Raw genomic sequence first — 26,626 nt, 5'->3', positions numbered from 1 at the left:
AAAGTTTCTCAAATGGAAGATTCAAAACATAATATAAATTTGTCATGGCATGAAAGCACAGCATAGAGAATATAGTTAGTGGTTCTGTAACATCTTTCTATGCTGACAGATAGTAATTGCACTTGTTTATATACAATAGTGCAAATAACTGTTGAATCACTATGTTGTATACTTGAAACTGATATAACATTGTATATCAACTGTATTTTGATAAAAAATAAATAAATATTTAAAGAAGATTTTGAAAAGCCAAAGGGATGTCCAGAACAGAGTGGGATTTGTAGAAAGTGTTCCAATACCTGCTGACTGATAACTGATAAATTGCTAGAAAGGTATTTTAAGAAGCAGAGAACTAGTTAATTGCTTAAGGTAGCCAACTAGGATTATTGAGAGGGGGAAGTGTCATTTATTTTTTTACATGTATTCAACAAGTATTTATTGAGCACCTACTATGATCTAGGCACAATTTTAGGTGCTATGTATATAGCAGTAAATAGACAAGGTCCCAGCCATTAAAAAGATGACAATCTAGTGAAGAGAAACAGATAATAAACTAACCAAGTACAGGCACTGATCAGTGCTATGAGGAAAGGCAAGCAGGGAGTTGAATCAGAGAGTGAAGGCATCAATGCAGTAAGTAGTCAGGTGCCATTTAGACTGGGCAGCCAGAGACTTAGGGGGTGTTGACCAAATGGCAAAGGTGAGAGAGCAGGTGTAGTAAGCAGAACTGTGGTCCCCAGGATCTCCATCACCTGGTGTCACTCCTGTGAAGATGATACTATGTTGCATTACATTGCAAAACGGACTAATTAAGGTTACGAATCAATTGACCTTAAAGTAGGGAGATTTTCCAGGCATATAAGGGCCAACCCAGTGTCATCACGAGAGTCCTTCAAAGCAGAAAGCAGGAGTGGAAGAGGAAGTCAGTGAGATTCAGTGTGAGGCCTCTTTGCTGGCTTGAAGATTGAGGGGCCATGTGAGTAGGACTGTGAGCTGCTCCAGAAGCTGAAAGGCACAGAAATGGGGACCTCAGTCTCATAACCACAAGCAACTGAATTCTGTCACTAACCCAAAAGAGTATTGAAAGAAGATTCTTTCCCAGATCCTCCTGATAAAAGCACAGCCACCAACACCTTGACTTCAACTTTGGGAGACCCTGCATCCAACCCCATCGTGTGAGGTTTCTGACCTACTGAAATGTGGGATAATGAGTAGGGTTGCTCTAAGCTGCTAAATTTGTGATTTGTTGGTGGTACAGTGATAGAAAACTACTACAATGGGCCATCTACTCACTGGGAGAAGGGGGCTCAGCTCAGGGGACAACAGGGTGGCAGCTCTGAGCTGGAAGCACACCTGGCATTTTCTCAGAACAGGAAGTCAGCCGGTGGGGCTGGAGCAGAGTGATGGAGAGGAAGACCGGTCAGAGGTGAGGTCAGAAACACAGTTAGAGGTTGGTTCCATCCTCTGTGGGATCTTGAAGACCTTTAAAATTTCACAGGAAGCTATTGGAGAGTTTTGGGCAGGAGGATGCTTTAATAAGATTTGTATTTTAAGAGGCTAACTCTTGCTGTGTTGTAATAACTCACTATAGGAAGGCAAGTGTAGATGCAGGATCAGTTAGAAATCTACCATAGTAGTCAAGGAGAGAGAACATTAGGGCTGGCAGGGAAAAGAAGTTGAATACTGAATACATTTTGAAGATACAGCCAATAGGATTTGCTGATGGAATGAACGTAGTATAAGAAAAGATGAGATGTGGAGAGGTAGAGTAGGTGGTTGGGTGCACAAGCTGGAGACTTGCACCAAGAATGACAGCAGACAGATGCTATCTAAAGCCATAACATTGGAAGGGACTCCTGGAGAGTGAATATAATTCAAGAAAAGGTCTGTGCTCTAAGGTAAGCAATATTTAGAGATCTGCAAGAGGCATAGTGAGCAAGTGAGGTATGAGGAAAACCAGAAGGGTGGTGTCCCAGAAGTCAAAGGCTGCAACAGGTAGAGAGTGAACAGTGTCACATGCTGTGCGGGAGGGGGGCTGAGAAGAAGAGTACTGGGACCAAGCACTGGATTTGCAGCAGGGTGGTCACTGTGACCTTAACTAGACTGGCTTTGTGGAGCAGTGAGGATAAAAGTGTGCTTGGGCGGGCACTCAGAAGAGAAAATGGAGGAATCAAAGACAGTAAATACAGATACCTTTTTTTGCATCATTTTACTACAAAGAGGAGCAGAGAAATTAGGCTCAGCAGGAGAAAGATGCCAGGTCAAAAGAGGGGAAATTTTCTCTAGGCTGAGAGCTAGGACAGTGTGTGTTTGATAATCACCTACTAGAGAGCAGGGGTTCCTGGAGGAGAAAATGACAAATAGGGATTCAGGTAGAATGGATGAGTGCAGAGGTCGGGCAGGTTGGAACACATGTCAGGAAGGGGTGGATGTGTCCTGTGGAAATAACAGTAAGCACCAGTGACAAGTCACTGTCCTCAGTGCATTGCCCTTCATTGCCTCATTGGAGTATCAGTGAGATGGGTCTTATTTCACATACAAAGACAGTCGTACCTCAGAGAGATTAAGTCACTTGCATCTGGTGATTATCGGTAGGGTCAGAGCCAGATGACAGGTCTTTGGAACCAACTTTGGAGAAACTACCACTCACAGAGGTTTTGATGAATTGATTTTCTCAGTCTGGAGGATGATTCCTGCTTAGGACAACTGGAGATTACCTGGGGTGAGTCAGGCCTGCATGGTGGATAAAGCTGAGAAAGCTCAGAAAAAAGGATCTTGTTGCTTTATGCACAGAAGAGGTAAGTGACGATACATACTAACTAGGCTAGAGGTATGTAGAAAAAAATAGATAATGGTAGGAAGAAAATTCTAACAGGGATGAGATTTTATACCTGAACATTATCTACTTATATAAGTTTGGGGCCCAGAGAGCTCACTGACTAGAGCAAAGCCTCTTGGTGCTTGTACTCTGAATGCTACCTGGATCATGTCAGAATAATTCCAAGGCCTCCAGCCAGACTGAAACTTAGCCACCATCACTATTTTACTATGGGGTACATACACATGGATGTCCACAGAGCCATCTGTCAAGTTCAGAATGCTGGCTTCTGCCTTGTTCTTTTTCAGCTCCTGTTCCTGCTATTCATAGCTACAACCATGCTGGGTCCGTCCTGGTGGCAGCACAGGGCACCCTGTATGGGCCAGGTACTGCCTTCTCTGCCAGGTCTTGGGTACTGGTTGGGGCAGCACCCTGTGCAGTCAGGGAGAACATCTTACTTTCCAACCTGGGCCAGTTTGTTTCTGGGGCCCAAGCAGTGCTGTGTGGCCCAGAACCTCAGTGTTTCATAACCCCTCCAGGAGCCCCTGGCCTCACCCCTAGCCCAGTCTACCACAAAGACAGTTTTGCCCATTTTAGATGTTAGAGGAGTCCAGCTCAGCTCAAAGGAATGGACACATACCATCTCCACTGCTTCTTTCCTACCCATCGCCTGCTCCCAATACAAAACCTTCCTTTCTCTCCATTTCAGTCAAGGTTACCAACAGCTGGGGAAGAGGCACAGGTGCTGTATGCCAACAATAAGCCTCACGTCAGCCCCAAACTGCTTCTTCCATCCTCTCCCTGGCTAACCAGGGGCAGACTGGCCACAGGTCCCTGATCTGAGTGAGAAAATGAAGAGAAGAAAAGGGCGAAGGATGGTAGGTGGTGGAGAACATGTAACCATCCTCTTTAGGTTCTTTGAGGGATTGAGGTTTCCCTGGGTCTGTTTACTTAGTGCTAGTAAGGCAAAGAAAAACAGGTTCACCCTGGGTTCTCTGCACCTGCAGAGGGAGCAGAGTGCAGATGCCAACTCCCACCTAGGCTGTAAGCTCCTGAGGACAAAGACTGTGGTTCTGCTTGACCTGGCAGAGTGCCTAATACAGACAAATGCAGACACTCTGCTGAACTGCATGTGACTTGAGGGCAAGCAATGTGCCTGATACTTTCCCTGTTACTTCCGCAGGGCCTGAAGAGTACTCATTTCCCGTTAAACGCTCATCACATGATTGCTGACTAGTTGTCCTGAGAAGCATTTGGGGTATCAGACCAAGAGCACAGGAGTGGGAAGCTGAAAGACTAACCTTCAGTTCTGGCTCTGCTCTGTGACCCAGAGCAAATCCCACCACCCTCTGAGCCCCATTTTTGTACATAAAGAATACCACCACTTTGCATGGGGCAGAGGTCATCTGAGGTCAGATGAAATAATGTACATGAAATTCTTAAATACACTGAACTCGAAGCACTGGACAAAGGAAAGGTATTTCCTTTCTACTCTGCCCAGGACACAAAAGATACATTTTAGAAAACCTTGGAATTGATGAGCCAGCCCCTTCCAACCAGAAAGGTCCACAATTTCAAGGCTGTTAGCTCAACAACAAAGAAAAACACAAAAGGAGGAAGCCACTTCCATGCACTCTGGGAGACAGACGGCAGGGCATTAGAATCTCAGGAATCCAGACAGAAAAATTACCCCCAAGGCCAAGGTAACTCAGTTCCTCCTGCAGAGGCCCAGAGACGGAAGTAAGTGGGCAGCAATTTAGTGGCAACCAGAGGCTTTAAGGAGATATCAGTAGTTTTTACTTTTTCTGCAACCAGATATGTTAGAAATAAAGTCTCATCTGGGGTCTCCCTAAAGTTAATGAGACTGAGCTGATAGTTCATTGGCTTGCTTTGCAGAATTTATTTTATGAGTGTCTCTAATCCACATGGCTCCTCTTCGCTTTGGGACTCAACCAAGGGAAACTCAATAAATCCTACTGGCTTATTTATACTTACCATGTTGCCTCAGACACAGTGTGCACTCAATTAAACTAATTATTATTCCATTCCAAAAAAGAAAACACTATTCTAGAGATTATTTTAATCCACATGAGTACACACACGTTCACACACACACACTCACATTTGTGTGTGGGTGACCAGCCTAATGCTCAAATTACAGTTATAAATTTCCCACAGGTACTGGGCCTCCTCTTCAATCAGTCTTCCAGATGAATCATACAGGGGAAGACTCTCACCAACTAAAAGTTGAAGATTTCCTCACTGGCTCAGGAGAGGAAGAGAAAAATCTTGGACCACTGCTCTTGGACCAAGACAATGTCCCTAAGCAAGGGCCAGACCTCAGAGGAGAAGTCCTTGCACCACACTCAGGGGAAGGGGCCCTAGTTCTGGATTTCCAGCCACAGTGCAGATTCCAGAACCCCACAGGTAGTGTAGGAGGTATGCAGGACAGGCCTGAAGGGACCATGGAGATCTCAGAATTAACTGCTCATGTCCACAGAGGACCATCCCCTACACTCTACCCCACTTGGAACATAGAGCTTCAAAAATGACTGAGATTAAATTTCCTTCCAGTTCAGTGAAATGGAGACTCATAGTCAAATTAGGTAAATTAGAGATTATAAAAGTAATATATATGCACTCTGAGTTTATGGATAGGATTCATATCCAATGGGAAAATGACTTATTAGTTCAATGAACACAATTAGTTTGCTAGATTAAATCTCAGAAAAACTCAGTATCCTTGGAGAAAAATTGATGTGGTTTTGGCAAGGGCAGGGAGGGAAAATCCATGTTGGCAAAGGCACTGGCAACTGTGTTTCTGCCATCATCCCCAAGCACGTGGCACTTTCTCCTTAGTGCTCTTCCCTGGACTCCCGTGAAAGAGCCTTCCTGGGTGTGCTGCCCTTAGAAGTTAGGACTCAGTGCTGACTTGCTTTGCTTCAGACCATCTTTTCATTTTCTCAGTACCTTCATCACCTCCCCAGGAAAATGAGCTCCCAAGAGCATATCCAACAAGAAAGGCAGAATAAGTGGGTTGGCATATTTCACCAGGATCTTTGATCCATAGAGAACAGAAGCCCATTCAGGTTGGTTCCCATTATGGGAGTGCATCCTAAGGACATGCAGGAAAACAAGGGGTGCCACGAAGCCTAGAACCTGCTGCAGGCCAGGCCCAGAAGGAATGCAGAAGCCTTGCTCAGACAATCTCTCAGCTGCAGAATTTCATTGGTGCCTATTGTGAACTTCTCCTGCATCTGCTGCTTCTTCCCCATGAGCCATGTCAGCCTATGTTCTAGGGACTCTTCTCTACTGCATAACTAGCACACTCCTGGCTATTACAGACTCCTGGACTCTTCTGTCTTGTTATCTGTCCTACTTTCTCTCAGTGTGCTGTCCCATTTCTGCTCCTTCTACAAACCAATCAACCCTTTCTTCTTATTTCCAGTCCAGATTTCTGAGGAAAATTCATGATGTCCCTATACAGCAGAGATTTTATGCCACGTGACATCATAGGCTACCATTGGCCAGCCATGGATTTCCTAATCTCTATAGCCCTGCCTTCTACTGTTCTAATTGGTTTAAGCTATGGCAGTGAGGTTCCACTGCAGAGAACATAGCTACTATTTCGATACTGAGAGAGCAGTGCACGAGAATCCCTGAGTATGAGGCTGCGGTCATGGCAGACCACTTTTCAAAGTTTAGCCCATTTGAAACAATTTGGATCGCAGAGATCCACTGTCAATTATCTGAGTATATTTTTGTATGTCTCCTGGGTTGTATTAAATAATTTTTTAAGATTCTATTTTACAGAAGCTCATCCTCTCCATTTTAAAAAAGAAGATAGCTATAGATATTTGACACAACTTCCACTTTAAAGTGGAAGATATTACTAAGCAGAAAAGTGGGCGTAGATGCGTGACAAAAGTCCCAGCTAAAGGGGCCTCATCTTTAAGGTGTCAGGCTTCGCAGCCTTCTCAGTGTCCGCAGGAGGTGCAGCAATTTGCCCTGAATGGCAAAGTATCTTTCCTCATAACAACAGGCTCATGTTTCTAGGACAGTTCAGAAGAAAACCTGCCCAAGGAAGGACTGTGCTCACCACTCATTTTGCTCCAATGCTCATCAGCAAGCAGGGCACTGACATGGGTGTGAAGCTGTCACAGGCCTCATACAAGACATGTGCCCCAAGCAAACATTCCTCTGGCATCCGAATCCCATGTGTTGGCTCAGCTGAGGGTCACTTGGTCACTGGAGGCCTAGAGGTTGCCTTTGTGCCCTCCTGGGGCCTGTGTTTGAGAGCTGCTGCCTCCAACCCCATGTCCCCAGCAAGTGCCTCTTAAGCCGAGCACAAAGAGGCTTCCATAATCAAACAGGCTGGCAGAATGAGCACACTTGTGCTCGGTGGTGCATCTGGAAATTGCCCTTCCTTGGCTTTTAACAGGACATTTCTCCAGCAGTTTTATGATTACCAGTGATAATCAGGGCAGTTGGAAACCTGAAATATTTGTACCCTTTCTTCTGTTTGTTCCTCAAGCACCAAATACATTAAGTCAGTGCCCTTGAGGGCCCCTCCCTTTTAGAGAAAATGTTTAGTAATTGAAAGGCACTGTATTTCTGTACTCATTAATTTTAAAATATTCTCCAGTCAATATTCTAACATGGTTATTAAATGCTTGTTGATGAGCTGAGGATAGGACAACAGTCTTTCTTGTACCACATTCTGTTTTCTATCAAGAATAAACACCAGCACTCAACTATTCATAACATCTTTAGCAACCCAACTATTCTAGATTGAATTAAACCTAGTTAAAAATAACATATTTAGCAACCAGTATAATTTTAAATAATACACATAAATATCTACTTTTTCTATCCCTTCCACCTTTGGTAGGATTTCTTAACCACCTACCACTAGAAGTTGAAGATCTTACTATTCCTAACTTACTGTCCCTACTTCTCTTCTTTTATCTATACTTCTGTTGCATATTATATTTTTTCAGTTTTGACAACAACATTTAAATACTAATCTGTAACCTTAATTCAGTCTTCCACATTTTATTTATAGTTTAAGTCTAAAAACTAAGAACAATAATTGCCTTTTTGTTGTAATTACTATGTAAATACTATTCACCACAGAGCAAAATGATATCATATAAATACTTTTCTTTCTCTACAGGTAAAATGTCATACCCCCTGGGACATTCAGAGAAGAATGCTGTTGGTGTCAAAGTCAAATAGATTATCTGTCCTGACACTCAGCCAATGTTCCAATCATGTCAAAAAAACACATTTACTCATGACCCATGACTTTGTTATAAAACTATTTCTTTTTCCTAAGATTTCTAATTGTCTCTTGTTTTCTTACTGAAAGAAAATGAATAAACAGTTATCATATTCTTAATTATTTTCTGCCTCTCAATGATAGTGTTTCATAGAATCACCATTTCACCCAGACAACCTCCAAGAGTCTTTCTTCCCTGTGAGCTGATTGTCCTCTGGCCCGATGCGCAGACCTGAGGCACAGCTGCTCTGCTGGGACTTCCCATCACCACGCTATTTGGTTATAAACACTCTTTCCTTAATCAGGACTTTCTTTCCCTGTTTTTTGCTAGAATCACTCCCTTATTTAGTCTAGTAAATATTCTGAGTCCCTGTATGTCTAAAAATGTATTTTACCCTTCCACTTGATTGAGAGTTTGGCAGGATATAGAATTCTAGATTGAATTAAATGTAGTTAAAAATAATTTTTTAACTTAGAATTTTGTGGCATTGCTCCATGAGCTTCTATCATCCAGTATTGCTGGTGCCAGATGATTTTTGTTATAGTGTAGGCTACTTGATTTGCTAGTTTCACCCTGAAAACTTTTAGGATCTTCTTTTTGTTCTGCCCTTTCTAAGACTGAAGAAAATATTCTTAAGGGTGGATCTGTTTCCTTTCATAGTGCTCAGAACTTGATAAGCTCTGTCAAACTGAAGACATGGGTCTTTCTTCAACTCTTGAAAATTTTCCTCATAAAAAAAATTCTACCCTATATTATATAGTCTAAATTCTGAAACTACTACTAGTCATATGATGAACCCTGGATTAATCTTCTTTCACATATTTTTTCTCATGTTCTTTTTGCTCTATAGTTTCTAATATTGCTTTGACTTTATTATCAGCACTTGCTAATGATTTTTAAGAATTTTAACTTAATTTTTATTACAAGAGTTAATTCTTTGACTATTCATTTATTATATCATTCTATTCTTGTCTTGAATACAATGTCTTCTCAATTCTCTATGAGGACATAATCAGATTTTTAAAGTTATCTTTTGTTTCCTGAGTATAAGTCCCCTGGCATCCATTATATTTATTTGGGTCCTTCTTTTACATACTTCTCTTCCTCCTCACATATTGTTCATTCATATTCAAGAATAAGGGACAAGACTGATTATTCTACATAGCTGGTATGGTTTTCTTCTGTTTATTTAAATGACTGTATGACTATTTCCCCAACAGACCTCTGCCCTGAATTGTAAGCCTGATTGAACCTTTGTGTACTTACAGAAAATACATTCAACGGAAGGCTTTCCTTTAGGTGATCAGTGAAGAACAAGCTTCCCAAATTCCAGAAGAAAAATTTTTCTGTTCTAGAGCAGCTATACTCACCTAGTATCTTAGCATGGCTATAATTGATTGTTCTCTTTATATAAAGAAAGAGAACATTTTTCAGTTTTGGTTTGCTTTGATTTTTGGTTTTGACTTTGTTTATTTGTTTTTTTCATCTTAGGGTAGATCCAAGATCATTGCTGTTCTCTAAAGTAGAGTCAAGGAGAAGAGGAGTAGGAACCAGATTTTGTGGCTCTTATATTGAATGAATCCTTCTCTTTCCCACTCCCTCTCATGACTACCCTCTACACCTACTGACCTAGAGTCTAGAACCTCTTAGGGGTTCCACAGGTAAGATCAGCTTCCACCTCTCCTGTAAGGACCACTGTGGCTTCCTCCGTTTTGCTCATTAATCAGCACATTTCAGTTTTCCATCTTCCGGGAATTTCTTGAAATTATTTATTCACCAATAATCTCTCTTCTCAAATTCTTTGCTGTTATAAGCTTATTCCTCTTTGTGTTTATCTTAGTCTTAAAATTTCAACTGGGTTTCTGGGGATAATGGGAGTCTATGAATGAACAATTTTTGAATTTTGAGTCAGAAACACCAACACTTGTTTTGGGGTGTTTAGACAAGAGAAGAGCAGTATTTCCTCCCCCCCAGAGAGGGGACATCAGTGGTGGTCACTTGTGGAGGAAAGTTGTGCCCAGCAGAATGGTTTTCTCCTAAGAGTCATGAGCTGTAAAGGCTGTGTGGCAGCAGAGCAAAGAAGCCAGAGCAGAAGACCTTGTTAATTGTCTGAATCAGACAATTATGAGTCTCTGAGTTAGTTGTCTGCAGAATGCTCATAAGTAACTGGGGGTCACTTTAAAAGATGTTATAAAAGAGGGTATTAATTTCTAAAATTGGACAAGCAGAAGCTCATTTCAACATATGTTGGGGATAAGAAAGGAAGAATAAACTTCTATTATAGTCTGAGTTGCTCTTTATAAATTTGCTTTCACAAAACTGTTAGTAAAGTTCAAGTGAAGAAGAATATTTAGAATATAGATGATCGTCTCCAGTGAAAAATTTTGTTTAATTCAAGGCATTTTGCCTGTTATATAATGCCTGACCCAAGGTGAGGGCAGGAGGGTGTAGAGGGAACTCATATTTATTAAGATTCTACTACATGTGGTGAATGTTATATATCTTACTTTAATACTCACAAGAACTCCATTAGATTCATTCATTCCTCCAATCAATTTAGTGAGCAGCTTATGTATATCAATAACTGCTAGGCATGCAGCATACAATGTTGTATGAAAACAGTGCTAATTGTGTTTACAGCCTAGTGGGGGAGACAGACTTAATTAAATAATCACTCACTTATAAGTGTAAAATTACAACCACAAGCTTACAAAGTACTATATAATGCCATAAGAATGCAAAAATGAAACACCTGACCTATTGTGGGGGGAGAACCAAGGAAGACATCTCTAAGAAAATGACATTCGATCTAAGTACTCAAGAAATAATGAGAATTTACCAGTTGAAAAGGAGTAAGAGGGTATTCCAAGTAGAATGCATTACATGTGCAAAGGCCCTGGGATGGAGAGAGCATGGCATTTTTAAATGTGTGAACAAAGCAACATTTGGCAATCACCATAGTAACAGTTATTTCAGGCAAGAAACAACAATGGATTCTAGTATTAGAAGATGAAAGTTTGATAAGGAGCTTCCAATCCTGCTTCCTTCTCTACTCTCTCATCTTCAGGCTGTGGCTGTGTATGTGGAGTGATGAATTTCGTGTGTTATTTAGAAATTTCATGTCTGTGATTCCATTAACCTTTTCTGAGTTAAGCAAAGCAAACTCACAACTATCCTTTGGACACCTTGTAAAGAAGCCTATAATAACTCCTGGCTTATGAGGTTGGCTGCTGGCAAATCCCTCAGGTGGCATGGTGGAATATGAGAGGGAAGCCTAAGAGCCCAGTTAACAGAGGCATTTAAGAGTGACGAGCTGAAGGCAAGAGGCACAAAGATGAGGCTCTCAGATAACTCAGAAGCCCACCTGGGTTTTTTGGCAATTTTTAACTTTTATAAGTACAATCACACATTTATTTGGTTTTTTACTTTGCTATACCAACAGCAAATACCCCCATATCCATACTTAGGTGTAGCTCTGACTCCAAGTCTAAGACATCCTCCCTAAACTCACAGTTATCTCTTGAAAGAATAATGTATTTTTCAGACAAGCAGATAAATAAGGGAGCTTCCAGCCCAGAGCCCAAATCATGTTAAGTTTTTTGTTTTATTGAAGTATAGTTGATTTACAATATTATATTGGCTTTAGGTGTACAACATAGTGATTCGACAATTTTATTTATTATTAAATGCTCATCACGTAAGTGTAGTTACTGTCTAACATCATACAAAAGATATGTTATTGACTATATTCCCCATGTTGTACTTTTATCCCTGTGATTAATTTATTTTATAACTTGACATAAAATATAAAATTGTTATATTTTATAATAAACTTCTTTAGCCCTTTAACCTATTACGCCCACCCTCCCACTTCTATGGAAACCACCAGTCTTTTCTCTGTGTTTATAGCTTGTTGGCCTTCTAATCTGGGTTCACTTGCAGCTGTGGCCTTGAGCCCTTTGGCTATGGTGCTGGCCATTGCTTCAGCAGGCTTAGACCAAAAACTTCGAACAGAAATAGCGTCTCTTCTTTTCATTACAACACCAAGACCCTTCAAAGAAGCATAATCAAGCACCATTACTAAATTTAGTCTGACCTAGCATTGAACCCTTGTCAAATGTCTCAGGTCCAATGGGTTAACTTGGAGTGTTAGTGGGACTGGTTAAGTTGTGCCCATTCTCCTCTTACTTAGTATGTGCTTCCTCTACTCCCTGTACACATATCACAGAAACACAACTAAATTATAATCTTGAAAACACATCAGAACATAATGAAAATAACAGTAGCGAATATTTACTGAGCACTTACTGCGTGCCAGGCATCATGTTGAGCTATACACATACATTCTTTTATTTTATTGATTCTTTCTACTAATGCTGTGAAACCATTATTATTATTATTTCCATTTCCCTGATCCGGAAATAGAGACTCAGCAAGATTAAGTAACATAAGTAAGTGGCATATTGCCAAGGGGACAGAGTAAAACAAAGTCCTAAATAAGCCACCAAATCTCCAGGTAGAAGACCTCAAGACACAATTTTATCCAGTTTCAGTAATGAAAGAAATAGTTTCATGACCAACAATCAGCTAGGATGGCATTGGACATGGCTATAAGCAGTCTCAAAAAAGAAAATTTAGCTTGTAAGCCCGCTTCACAGGTGGTTACAGTAGTGTGATCCCATGCCAGAGCAAGCGTTGCTCATAAACAATTGCACACATTTACAACAATACAGTTTACGTCCTTGCCATGATTATTCTTTATGCAAGAATTCTCATTGAATTTTCTGGCAATATTTTTGTTGAAATATAATACTCACATAGAAAGTGCACAAATGTAAAGTTCTATGGATGTTCACGAAGTAAGCACATCTCTGTAACCATCAGTGATCAAGAAACAGATTATTAACACGTAAGCAGCCTATTTCATATGATCCCCTCATCACAATTCCCCTTATGCCAAAAGGTTCACTATTATCCTAACTTCTCTCGTCATAGATACTTTTGCCTGTTTTTGAACTTCATATAAATGGAGCCAAACATTAGATTTCCCTTTGCAAAAGAACTTGTTGTTGAGCTGCAGTTCTGTTAGCTTATAGCCTCCAGTTTTCAGTACCTTTAGGACAGGCTTCATCTTTTCAGGAGAGAACAGTCTATGCCTGGAAAGTCCCCAGACAATGCCTGAATACAGTAAGGGTACTAGGGTCCAGCCGTCTTCTGTCCCATATTGGACTCTTGGAACGTATTATTGTACTACAGATTTCCACACTGAGTTGGCCAGGACTTTGTGACATCAGGATCAGGGTCTGAGGCTGTCCCTGCCAAATTCTGCTTCTTCCTCCATTATCCTCAGGAATCCTACTCTCTATAATCCTCTGCTTCCCCAAGGCCCCAGCTGACAATGCTGTGAGTAAGGACACTGCTTCTTAAGCTTAAATTTCTACTTGTTTGGAGCTGCTATATAAAACACAGCTGATTTTTGCATGTGACTGTGTATCAGCAATTGTCAGCTTCATTTTTAATCCTGATTCTTTCTGCATTTTCTACATAAACAAGTTATAGGATCCTTATATCTTTAATTTCTTTCTCTATTGCACAAAGACCTATAATAGAATGGTTTCATTCTGATAAGACAAAGCTATCATTTTTTGCTTTAAACAGTTCTTTGTATTTTAAAGGAATTAAAATAAAAATAATCTTTTATACCTACCTCTTACTATGTATGAAATTCTTCATTTTTTTCTAAAGCTCCAAGTTTCCATGTGGCATAACTCACTTTCAGTCTGAAGAAATTCCTAGAGCATTTTGCAGTGGAAGTTATCTGGGAATAAATTCTCTTTGTTTCTTTTATCACAAAATGTCATTATTTCACCTTTGTTCTTCTTTTTTTAATAAGCTCTTTCAATATATACTATATTATTTTATCCTTACAACATCTCTGTTTATCATCGTCACCGCATGTTGTTGCTTTCCTTTGGCAAGATAGAAAAACGTGATTTATAATTGTCTTGACTGCAGATGCAAAAACTTGCCTTCTGATTCTTAGTTCTTTTCTTTGAGCTATCCAATCCAGTAAGCTAAGTATCTGGGGGGTTAATTTTTCAAAAGTGGTTTTACTGATATATAATTCAATGGCTTTTAATATATTCACAGAATTGTGCAACCACTGCCACAATCAATTTTAAGACATTTTCATCATTCCCCCAACAAACCTCATACCCATTAGCAGTCACTTCCCCTGCCTGCTCCACAATTCCCTTCCAGCCCTAGGCAACCACTAATCTTATTTTCTTTCTCTATTTGTCTAGTTGGACATTTCATACCAATAGAATAATATAATATCTGTCCTTAGTGATTGACTTATTTCACTTAGCACAATGTTTTCAAGGCTCATCTGTGTTGTGGCATGTATCAGTAGTTCATTTCTTTTTATCACGAATAGCCTTCCATTGTATAAATATATCACATCTTCTCTACCTATTCATCACTGATGAATTTTGGGCTGCTTTCCATTTTTGGCTGTAATGAATAATGCTGTTATGAATATTTTCATACAGGCATGTGGACACGTTTTCATATTTTCTCTTGGTTATATATCTAGAAGTAATTGATGTCTTATAGTAACTCTATGTATAACCTTTTGAGGAACTTCCAGACTGTCTTCCAAAGCAGCTGCACCATTTTACATTCCCATCAGCTTCCAGTTTCTTCACAATCTTGTTGACATTTGTTATTATCTGTCTTTTTTATCACAGCTATCCTAGTGAGTGGGAAGTGATATTTCACTGTGGCTTTTATTTGAGTTCTCTTACTGGCTAATGGTGTTGGGTATCTTTTCATTTGTATATCTTCTTTGAAGAAATGTCCATTGCCCATGTTTTTCACTGTGTTGTCTTTTTATTATTGGGTTGTAGACTTTCACTCTTAAATTATATTTTCACTGGATATAAGATTCTGGGTCAAAAGGGTTTTTCAAAAAAGTTCTTAAAGGTACTATTCTAGAAAATCACCATTAGGAAAATATCACAATAAAAATTGTCACAGACAAGATCCATAAACAAATGTTAGTGAAAGTTTGAGGAGAAACAGGGCACTTGCATAATAACAAAGCATTTCCCACAAGACATGTATAATTACAAAGGGGAATACAGTAATTTCCAGTGAAAAAACAGGACCTACATCAGGTCAGCAAAGTTAACATCACCAGAAATGAGACATCTTGATATCATGAATTCTCTGATATGATGCACTGAAAGGAATGCACCACCTTTGTATTATTTTTGCCAAAAATTCATAACCTCATCCTAGTCAGCAGAAAGCATCAGGCAAACCCAAACTAAGAGACTAAGAGACATACCACAGAATAACTGGCCAGTACCCTTCAAAAGTATTAATGTAATGAAAGGCAAGAAGAGACTAAGAGACTGACACAGATGTTGGAAATGAAAATAACAACTAAATACAATTTAGGATCCTGAACTGGATCCTGCAACAGGAAAAGGGTATTAGTGGAAAAATTGGTGATATGCTAATAAGATCTGTAGTCTAATTAATAGTATTGCACCAATGCTAATTTCTTGGCTTAGCTAATTAACAATACTTACATACACCATTAACATTAGGGAAGCTGGATGAAAGGTAAATAGAAACTCTGAACTATTTTTGTGACTGTGGAGAAAGTGAAGGCTACTGTGGCCAGGATTCTCACCTGGCCCTGGTCAGCTTGCTCACTACCCACGTGTGGGCAATACATTGTTATTGACTCTATATAAAGAGCTCCACAAGGTGCTTTTTATATAGAGCAAGCACAGAGGACAGAGACTGAGATGGCTGTGGAGGCAGAGAGGCCCAGAGTCAGAGAGTGGCTTGCTGCATGCAGACTCGCTCTGAGTGGACAGGATTCTAGTGATTGATCTGCCACCATGGGAATAAATTTGGGTATAAACCCTTTCACCCCAAGAACATTCCATTGTCATTTTTTTCAGTCTCATTGAATCCGTAGTGAACTTGTCCAGGGCTGAAACCCATTGGCAAGACTGTGATTTTTCTATATGTCTAAAATATTTCAAAATAAGTTTTCTTTTTTTAAAGGTACTCTACTATCTTCTGGCCTCTTACCATTTCTGATGAAAGATGAATATATCCCCAACTATTTTCTGATGTAATGTCATTTTTCTCCAGCTGTTTTTGATATTCTCTTTATCTTTGCTGTTAGCAATTTGCCTTTGATGCACCTAAGAATATATTTTTGTATTTATTCTGCATGATTTTTGCTGAGATTCTTGAATCTCTAAATTTGTATCTTTCAATAAATTTGGGGAATTTTCAGGCATTCTATCTTTAAGTATTTTTTTCTGTCACAGTTTCAACCTTCTCTGTCTTGGATTCCATTTATATCGATGTTACAGTTTTGTTATTGTTCTTTAGGTGTCTGAGACTATTTTTATATATTTTTAATCTTTTCTCTGTCTCTCACATTTTCACATTAACTGACTCTTTTCTCTGTCATTTCCATTTTTTCAGGTAAGCCCATCCAGTGAAATTTAAATTTCAAATAAAACCTTTTTAATTCTAGAACTCCCATGTTTTTTAATCGATTTATCTGTTTAAATTTTTTTATCACATTTCTTTCTTTAATTTATTGCCATCACATTTTCTGTCCATTTAAAAATCTTTGTGTGCTAATTCTAAGGTTTGATCCTAATTTTTCTCAGGGTTGATCTCAGTTTACTAACCTTTCTCTTAAGACTGGGGAGCATTTTATTGGCTCTTCATATGTCAAGTAATTTTGAATGAATTGGTCTTGTCAATTCTATGTTGTAGAGACACTGGATTCATTTATATTCCTTCAAAGAATTTTGTTTTTAATAGTTAATTTAATTTGACTCTGTCTCTTGAGCAACAGCTCAAATCTCCCATCTGATCTTGGCTTTCTCTGTGGTACTTAAGTGTGCCCAGGCATGCATGGTTCAGCAGTCAGCCAGAAAGTTGGGCAGAGTTTATGTACAGACATAGAGGTTCTAATGCTTTAAGATCTAATCTCACTTTCCAGTTACTCTGGTGTTCCTGATGTCTGTTCTCTGATTCTTTGGGACAGAAAGACAGAAGGATAGGTCTTCTATCAGAGTTTTAGTTACCTCTTCTGGTATTCACTTTGGTCTGCCATCATAAAAATGGGTATCTCCTCCTTATTGGTTTCTTCCTGCAGGTTTAATCTCCACATCAGATTTTGCCCCTTCCCTAAAAGATTGTAGTTCTTATCTGTGGTATGATAGGCTCCAGTACTCCTATTCAGTCATACCCTTAGCTGATGTTCTCAGATCTGCTTCTCTCTGGGCCAGTGCCATTTACTACTTGGCAAATGCATCAGAGAGATGCAACTTGGATTAAGCTAATTTCTCTGCACTTCCTTTTACAACATCTTCAAATCCCAATTTACTGAGTAGCCTCAAACTCCAATTGTCATCTTCCAAGCAGCATTAGCACTGCCAAGAACTGTTTAGCTTCTCACCTTCCTAGAAGGTGTCTTTTTCAAGATGTCTTATGAATTGGCAAATGTCTTAGTTGGAAACTAGCACAGGTTCTCAGGCTTACCTCCATGAATTTCCCTTCTCTCCAGAATTTTGGCCCTCCTGTCCTGGCTGCTTTAGTAGATCCCCATAAATTTTGTATTACTTTCATCCATTTTTCTAATTATTCACAACAGATGATTTTTTGGTCTGTGACAAGTTAGTTTGCCATTACTGGAAGTGAAACACTATCATCCAAGTTTTTAAACTTAATGTCCATGATTCATGTAAGCATTTAGCAGCAAGAAGGCAATTTTGATAAAATATTTATATAAGATAAAAAATAAGTTATAAAAATCAGAGTGTTTGAGGTTTAATTCAAGTCAGTGAACTCCATGTTCCATAATGGAGAATAGCATTTGTTTTGTAGTAGCCAGGTCAAAACTCAAAATCTACTCTGCTGCCTCTGAGACAAATAACTTTAGACAAATTTCTTAAGTTCATTTTTCACACCTATAGAAGAAGATAATAATACCCACCTCCTAAAATTATTATGAGTAAACTAAGTGAATTTTTTGTAAAGTCCTTAGTATAGATATCCCTAAGGCAATAAGGGGTACATGAGAAGAAGGGAAGGGAGAAGAGAAGGGAAGGGAATACATATATACAGCAGGATATATTGTTATGGATAAAGCAGAAGAGAATGCAAAGACCACAGTATGTTATATATGTATTTGTTTCCTATTGCTGCTATAAAAAGTTACCATAAACTCAGTGGCTTAAAAGAACACAAATCTATTATCTTACAGTTCAGCAACTCAGAAGTCCAAAGTGGGTCAACAGGTCTGTGTTCCTCCTGGAGCCTCTAAGAGAAGGTCCCTTTCCTTGCCTTCTCCAGCTTCTAGAGGCTGCCTGAATTCCTTGGCCCAGGGCTACCACATCACTCTGGTCTCTGCTTCTATTGTTGCATCTCCTTCGCTGGATTCTGACATGCTTGTCTCCCTCTTACAAGGACCCTTGTGATTACACTGGGCTCACCTGGATAATCCAGGATAATTTTCTCAAGATCCTTAATTAAATGACATCTGCAAAATCCCTGTTGTCATGTAAGGAAATATGTTCACAGGTTTCTGGTTTTAGCACATGGGCACTTTGGGGAGTCATTATTCTACCACAATATGATATCACTTTGAATTTACTGCTATCTTCTTTACAACTGAGCTAAAAGTAGCCAAATACATTGGTTTTTAGATGAATTTGAACATCCACTTAGATTTTATCCTTATCATTGTTAACATTATCCAAACTCCCAAAAAGTGACTTTTTAAAATACATCGTTTTGTGACACATCAGATTTTGAATTGCAAGACAGCAGGTGATTGTGTCTTAGAGCCTTCATTTCAGATAACATTCTTACCAGTTACCTAGGCTTCACTGACTGAATGTTTTTCAAAATAATTTCTGCTGTCCTAGAAGTGTTAGAACGATGATGAAATAAGGATCATTTGGCGATTACCTCTCTACTTTTTCTGAAAGTGCTGGATAGCCCTTTTTTTTTCAGTAATTTTTTTTTAGACAGGCATCCTGGGGCTAGGCAATCAACTACTCTGATAATTATGCTATTGTCTGTTCCTTGCTGGCCTAGCCCTGACTTTTTATGCTACCTTCTTCCTTTTATACATGTATTCCCCTCTCTGTAGGCCCCCTTTAGCCCACTGCCCACTTGAAGCACCATTATGACTATCTGCCTTCACCACCATTATCTTAAGGCTTCTTCCTTTATAAAACAAATATTGAGCAGGGTAACCTAACCACAGTAACCACCTATCTCAAAATTAGAGTGGATTAACCCAGCAAATGCTATTTCTTCCTCATATCACAGTCCAATGCAACTGGCACGATGCATGGGGGAGCCCTGGGTTTCACAGTTGTTCAGGGCCTAGGCTCCTTCCATCCTGAGGCTCCATACTGCTCTGGTTCTCTGGAGTTCTCTCTATTTAGACAATAGCTGGAGAGAGAGGTTCTCACATGGGAGAGTTTCATGGACCAGTTCTAAAAGTGGCATATGTCATTTCTGCCCACGTCTAATTAGCCAGACTCCAGTCACTTGGTCACATCTAATTAATTACATGGGGGTCTGGGAAAAGAGTGCCCAGGAAGAAAAAATATTTGGTGAACAAGCAGCAGTTTACATAGCAACAAATATTATAATAAATAAGAGAGGGTTATGTATGATACTGATGATATAAAAATTGTACATCATTCATACTCTTGGCTAAATTTGGAGATCTTTTAGGACAAGGATGTTATATCACTTTTTCTAGAGCAGTGTCTAACACAGTTGATACCCAATAAAGGTTTGATGAATGAATCATAGTATATTGAATCAAGAGAGTCCTTGGAGATTTTTTAATCTAAGCCCTTCATTTTAAATGTGAAGAATCCAAAATCTAAAGATGCTAAGCACTTTGCCCATGTTTACTGGCAGGGTTGGAACCTGTTTATCTCATGTCCCAGATCAAATGAGACCATCTTTTAAACCAACTTATCTTGTTTCCTAGGCTGAAGAAGACTCTCTTTTTAACCAACTTATCAGAACTTGCACATCTAAACAAGTATTATTTGCCCCAAAGAAGTCTTGGGAGATTCTATACTAGACAAATACTACTGCCATTTAAAAAATGCATGGAACTTCATTTTAGGAATTGCTTCATAGCCTGTGGCATTTTCTTTAGAATTCCATTAATAGTGGCTGATAAATATTCATCCTTTGAGGATGGATTTTATTTTGAGAAACAAAACTTTTTTGGAGCCCATTCTGATAGATAAAGGTGAGTGGAGGGGATACAGCCATGCAATACTGGAAAAATAAAATACCGATTTTGATTAAAAAAAAAAAAGGTGAGACTGCATCATTTTGTGACAGGCTCTCCCATTGGATTTGCCAGCCAGCATGGGGGACAACTCCAGAAGGGGAGACATGTGGGCATTTTGAGCAATGGAAACACTGTTGGAATAAATTCATGGAGTTGCAAGGTGACCGGTTTGACGAGAACCAGCAGTGGTCTGAAATGGAGACGTTCCAGTTTGCATAGCCCCCGTGTCAGAAAAGCCTTGCTGCCAAATACCCATGTTAATTTCTAGTGCCTTAAGATTCTACAAAGAAATTTAGATGATTTTCAGGCCCATACTGAGCCCTTATTCAGACTTGCCACAAGATGGGAGAAAGAAATGTTATTAGATAAATGGGAGAAAGATTTCTGGATAAAATAGCAGAAAGTTGTTAATGTGATCCACCTTTTTCTTGGTAAATACTTAGGAAAACACAAGAACAAAAGACTACAGAATGCTAAGAAGTTGACTGTACACCCCAATGCACCCTCCAGTCCAGGAGCTGAGCAGATTCTAAAAGCAACCCCATGCCCAGTGAGGATCAGAGAAGAAAACTTCTGCTCTTTCCTTCAACAAGTCTCAGATCAAGACAGACCTTTCCTCCTTGGAGATGATAAACAGATAAACAAGAAGCAACAGGGACCCTTAATGAGAGTTTGCAACACCAGAGAGAGCACTGTTCTAGGAAAATGTGCCTAGAGTTCTGCTTTATATATCCTGTATTAAGCTGGGGAGAGGGAAGTCAGAGTTCAGAATCATTGCTTTCGTTTTGCACAATATATAAAAATTTAAACATCAGTCTCATTACTTTATACCCACACCTGGGCTGTTTTGAGATGCTCCCAGGCATTTCCTTGACAATCCAATTTAAAGATTTTTCAATTGCATAATTACACTCTTGGTAAATTAGCATCTTGAGCAAGGACCCATGTGGACAGAAAAGGACTATTGGTGATGCGCTTCCTGGGAAAGGGCTGTTAGACCGTCATAGCGATCTTTGTGAAGTAAACATTAATTCTGGGAAGCAGAAACATGTGAACATGTGGTCACAAAATAATTATCCAAGGATTCTACAAAAACCCCAGCAAAGAAAGCCTTTAGCTGACCTCCTCTGTCTATGCAATCACACGTAACAAGAAACCATGGTTCTGCCTCAGCTAAGCCACCCCTTTCTCAGGCTGACTCTTGAAAGTGCCACTTCCAAAAAGTGGAGGATACACAAATCCAATGGTTGTCTTGCCAATGGGTTTCAGCCCCAGCAATTTCACAATGGATTCAGTGTGACCGAAGAAATGAGAGTAGAATGGTCTTGGGGTGGAAGGGTTATACCCAACTTTATTTCCACGGTGGCAGGTCAATCATTAAAATCCTGTTCACTCAGAGCGAGTCTGCACACAGCAAGCTGGTCTCTGCCTCTGGGCCTCTCTGCCCACACAGCCATCCTCTGGGCCTCTATCCTTGGCGCTGCCACCACTCCAGCCTCTGCTCTGCTCTCCTGCAGCCTTGCAGCCATGCCACTGCGTGGCACCCAGAGTACTGGGTGGAGCTCTTTATATAGAGTCAACAGCAATGTATTGCCTACAGGTGTGCAGTGAGCTAGTCAACCAGGGCCAGGTGAGAATCTTGGCCACAGGAACTTTCATTTTATCCACACTCCACCCCTCCAGGATTCTTTCCTCTCAATCTATGTGCCCTCAATCCTCTGCAATGGTCCCTGTGAAAGAAAGCTGGAGCATTGTAACCAAATTCTGTAATAACATAATAAAACAGACAAATAAGAAAAATTATGACAAATTATAATAACCCTCAAGCCTGAGGAGATCCATTGCCACCAAGTGGTCATCCTGGCTGTATTCAAACCAGTTCTACTCAAATGAGTTAACCAAAAGGACCATGGGTGGGCCTTACAATACCCACCTTCTCCAGCCTCTCCAGCAAAAAGCCTTGCAGACACACAGGCCGCGTTTGTTGCTCTGTCTCTGACCTCTGCCTCTTTGTTCTTAATGGAGCCTTTTGTCCTGGAGCCTGAGGGCAGAGGCAGAGCATGGAGTGCTCCACAAGCTGAGGAGGGGCTGCACCTCTCCTGGAAGAGCCCAGGGTTGCCAAGCCCTTCTGGCTTTCCACCGGCTTTCAACCAGGCAGGGTCTCAACCGAGGAGGGGCCAATGCCTCCAGCATCTGTTCTTCAAACCTCTGCTCCTCCATTTCTGGGGCTGATGGCTCCACTACATTCTTCTCTTGCCCCACGGCACCTGGCAGCCTGGTGCTGCTGCTTCTCTTGCTGCTCCTTCTCATGCTGCTTCCTCTTGGGCCACAGCACTTCGTAGTGACACCATTTCAGGCAGCTTTCTCTTGGGGTGGACCCCAGTCCTCCACCCCTTCACAGCACCACATGTCCACAGGGGACACTCAAGTGTCTCCCCGTCCATAGGTGCAGCCTGCTGAACACTCCTTCCATGAGGGCAGCCTACTTTGGTCACCAATGAACCCTGCTGACTGTCGCCAATTGTCTTGCCAATGGGTTTCAGCCCCGGGCAAGTTCGCTATGGATTCAGTGTGACCAAAGAAATGACAGTAGAATATCCTTGGGGTGAAAGGGTTATACCTAACTTTATTTCCACAGTGGCAGGTCAGTCACTAAAATCCCATTCACTCAGAGCAAGTCTGCATGCAGCAAGCTGGCCTCTGCCTCTGGGCCTCTGTCCTCTGCTCTGCAGCCTTGCAGCCATGCCACCATGTTACCCAGAGCACTGGGTAGAGCTCTTTATATAGAGTCAATAGCAATGCATTGCCCACACATGTGTAGTGAGCTAGCCAACCAGGGCCAGGTGAGAATCCTGGCCACAGGAACTTTCATTTTATCCACAGTGCTGTTTCCAAAAAGTAGAGGAGACATAAATCCACCAGTGGATGAAATGACCTGTCCTATCTGCCTCACCCCAACAGCTGAGCTTCTTAAAACGTTTTTCCCTTTAGCCTTTTAGATCACACTTACCTAGGGAAGTGCTGAACCCTGATATGTACTTCTGAAAGGGCAGTTATTCACAGACACAAAATCAAGGCATTTCAAATTTAATCTCCCCGCAGCCACCAGATTAAATTGTCCTCAGCTAACAGTCAAAAACTGACTCCTCTATCTGCCAGTCTTCAAACCCCACCTGGTATGAGAGACCCAGCTGTGCTCTTTTCTGCCTCTTACATCTTCAAAAGTAGTAAAGCCTCAACAGCTGGAATTTAGCTGTCAATTTTGCTGATGAGGTAGCAGGAAAATTAGAAACCATTTCCCAGTCTATAGCTGTGTTGGACCCAACAAATGCTAACTGGAGCAAAAAGTTGTAAGCACACGTAAGTCAGCAGCCAGGACCAAGGCTTGGGGAGCCTTCATGTTGACTGAGAAAGGGACATTTTAAAATAGGCATTTTGCTGCCCATAACTCTTACTTTAAGGGAGGCTTCTCTGATAATTGAAAGTTGTTTAAAATCTGATCTCCTCTGTTAAAAGCAAAACAAACAACTTAGAAGTGCATCAAGCAGATTCCTTAGAGAACAATATAACCCAGAAAATGTAATAATGCACAGCCATGGCAGCTGAGTGTTTATTTGTGCCTAGCTTCAGAAAGCCAAACCCCTAAGGGGTTTGAACCCAAGGTTCATTTATTCTTAATAAGCTCAGTTCCAGAGGCATTATCAGCCCCAGCTGGTGACACCACCACCAGCAGCTGGGGTATGTGGATTCCAAAGAACAGTGAGGATCTCACTGAGAGAAAAAATATAGGGTTGGATCATGTCAGCACTTGCTAATGTCCAGACCCCACATCTTATGTTTTTAACAGCTCATTCAGCATGGATTCTCCAGCCCCCTAAGAAAAAGCATGTCTTAGTGTTAATCAAGATGGCACTGGAGACAGAGGCAGTAACAGGCCCCTTCCCTCCACCATCCACAGATTTAGTACCATAGCTACTCAGATAAGCTGGTCCTGGCTCACAAAATACAGAGGGGTCCTTCCCAGTGTCACACCCCAAATGGGCTGTCTCCTGGTCATGAGAGTCTTCAACCCTGATACTAAGTCATGAATTCACATGTTGCTCCCTTCTCCAGGGATTTGAGTGTTTCCTCCCTGAAGAATCCATGGCTGCTAGAATCCGTGAGACATCAAGGACCTGGGGCAGCAACTTAACTGCAACTCTGGTCTGCTTGGTCTTGTAAAGCAGCCATTCTAACACAGGCCTCACTCAAATCACCTTCCCTGGGCTTGAGAGTAATTCCGGTGATTTTCCCTCTGCTCTTGGTCAGCCTCCTCTGTAACAAAAGCAAAGTACTTCCAAAGTAGTGTTAGCAAAGGAGCAGAATCAAATTAACTGGCCCACAAAGGCTTGGTTCTTGCTCTAGGTAGGTCTGGTTTGTGTTTCCCTAACAGAACACAAAGAGGGGTTTCCTAGCTGAGGACACATCAAAGGCAGAAGGATAGACATTTAGAGGAGAAATAGGGTAGAAACACTAAGTCTAGGAGGCCTGTCTGATCTCTGGTTCCCACTTGTCCTCAGTCTAGCCCACGGACAGGGCCTTATGCTCTAGGAAGACCTGGGGTTTTGCTTTCACAGAACTCAGGATTCTGTAGGCTGACTCACAGAATCAAATCTCCACTTCAGACCTCTCCTTGGGTCTGGATCTGCAGAACCACTGTCTACTCAACATCTCTACTTAAAACATTTCAAATGATTATTGAATTCAACCCAACCAAAATTAAATTTCTGATATTCTTTCCAAACCTGATTCTCTTTCTTGACATCATGGATACCCCCACCTCCATCCCAGTCACCTTAGCCAGAAACTAGGAGTTACCTTAGAAATATTCCTCTTGTTCTCCCTCCATATCCAGTGGGTCATGGAGTCCTTTACATTCTCTCTCCCAAGTGTCTTTCAAATATACCCCCATCTCTGTCTCTCCAGCCACTCTCTTTCTAGTCCAAGCAACCACCATTTCTCTCCCAGCCCACTACCACTGGCTCCTCTTTGGGTCCCTACTTTCATCCTTGCTCTCCTTGGCATTCAACTCTCCACACAGTGTCCAGAGTGACCTCTTTGTAATACAGATCTGGTATGTCACTCCAGATGGATTATACTGTCCAATTGCTTCCCATGACTCTCAGGACGAAAGCCAAATTCTTAGCTTGACTTATAAGACTCTCCACAGACTGGCTCCTGCCTGCTGCGACAGCTCCCCTTGCTGCTCTCCAGACACGCTAACTTTACCTCATTTCCTCAGAGGTGCCACGCTGACCTCCTACCACAGAGGTTGAACAAATTGTACACTTACAGCTCATGCTTCCTGAAGTGCTCTCCTGCTTCACAGTCACTTCTTCGGAAAGTCCTCTCTGACTCCCTGACCACACCAGTTCTCCCGTTACCTCGTCTCAGAAGCATTACGTTCCTTCCTGTCAAAGCCCTTGCCACAGTTGTTTTGTTGTTGTTTGTATGATTTGTTGATTAGTGTCTCTCTCTTCCAATTTGCTGTAAGCTCCATGAATTCCCTTTTTGCTCATTATGTAGTACACCCTGTACAATGATGCATAGTTGACACTCAAAAATTGCTGAAGAAATGTATTGAATTAAGTGCCAGAAGGCATACAACAACGTGTACAAAATCTTGAAGAAAAACGTTATGAGCCAGGAGATTGTGTTGTTTTAATTTTACTTGGAATGCTCTATACCCTCCTTGCTTTAAAAAATTAAAATCCTATAGTTAACATTAACAGTCTTTACCCACCCCAACACCACACACACACACACACACACACACATACACTCAAAATACCTATTTCTTATTTATCAGATATAATGACTGCTGAAAATTTCACGTTTCCTTTCAGAATTTTCTCTGTATCTCTATGCTTCCATACATATATACACAAATACCCAGAAAAATACTTTATACTACTGTGTAAGAATGAGGGGCATATGGCCTTCAAGAATTTTCAACTTGGATAAGTTGTGTTTTTCTTAGGAAGATAACAAAAAGACCTTCCCAGATACACAGGCACTAAAAAGACCCCTATATATCCCTGAAAAAAAGTTTTTGAAAAATTATTTCATCCAAGGGAAGAAAGAATTGTGATAACAAAAGACCCA

Source organism: Manis pentadactyla, chromosome 11 (assembly GCF_030020395.1).
Source record: "Manis pentadactyla isolate mManPen7 chromosome 11, mManPen7.hap1, whole genome shotgun sequence".
NCBI classification, from domain to species: domain Eukaryota; kingdom Metazoa; phylum Chordata; class Mammalia; order Pholidota; family Manidae; genus Manis; species Manis pentadactyla.
This window is presented reverse-complemented; position numbering follows the sequence as displayed.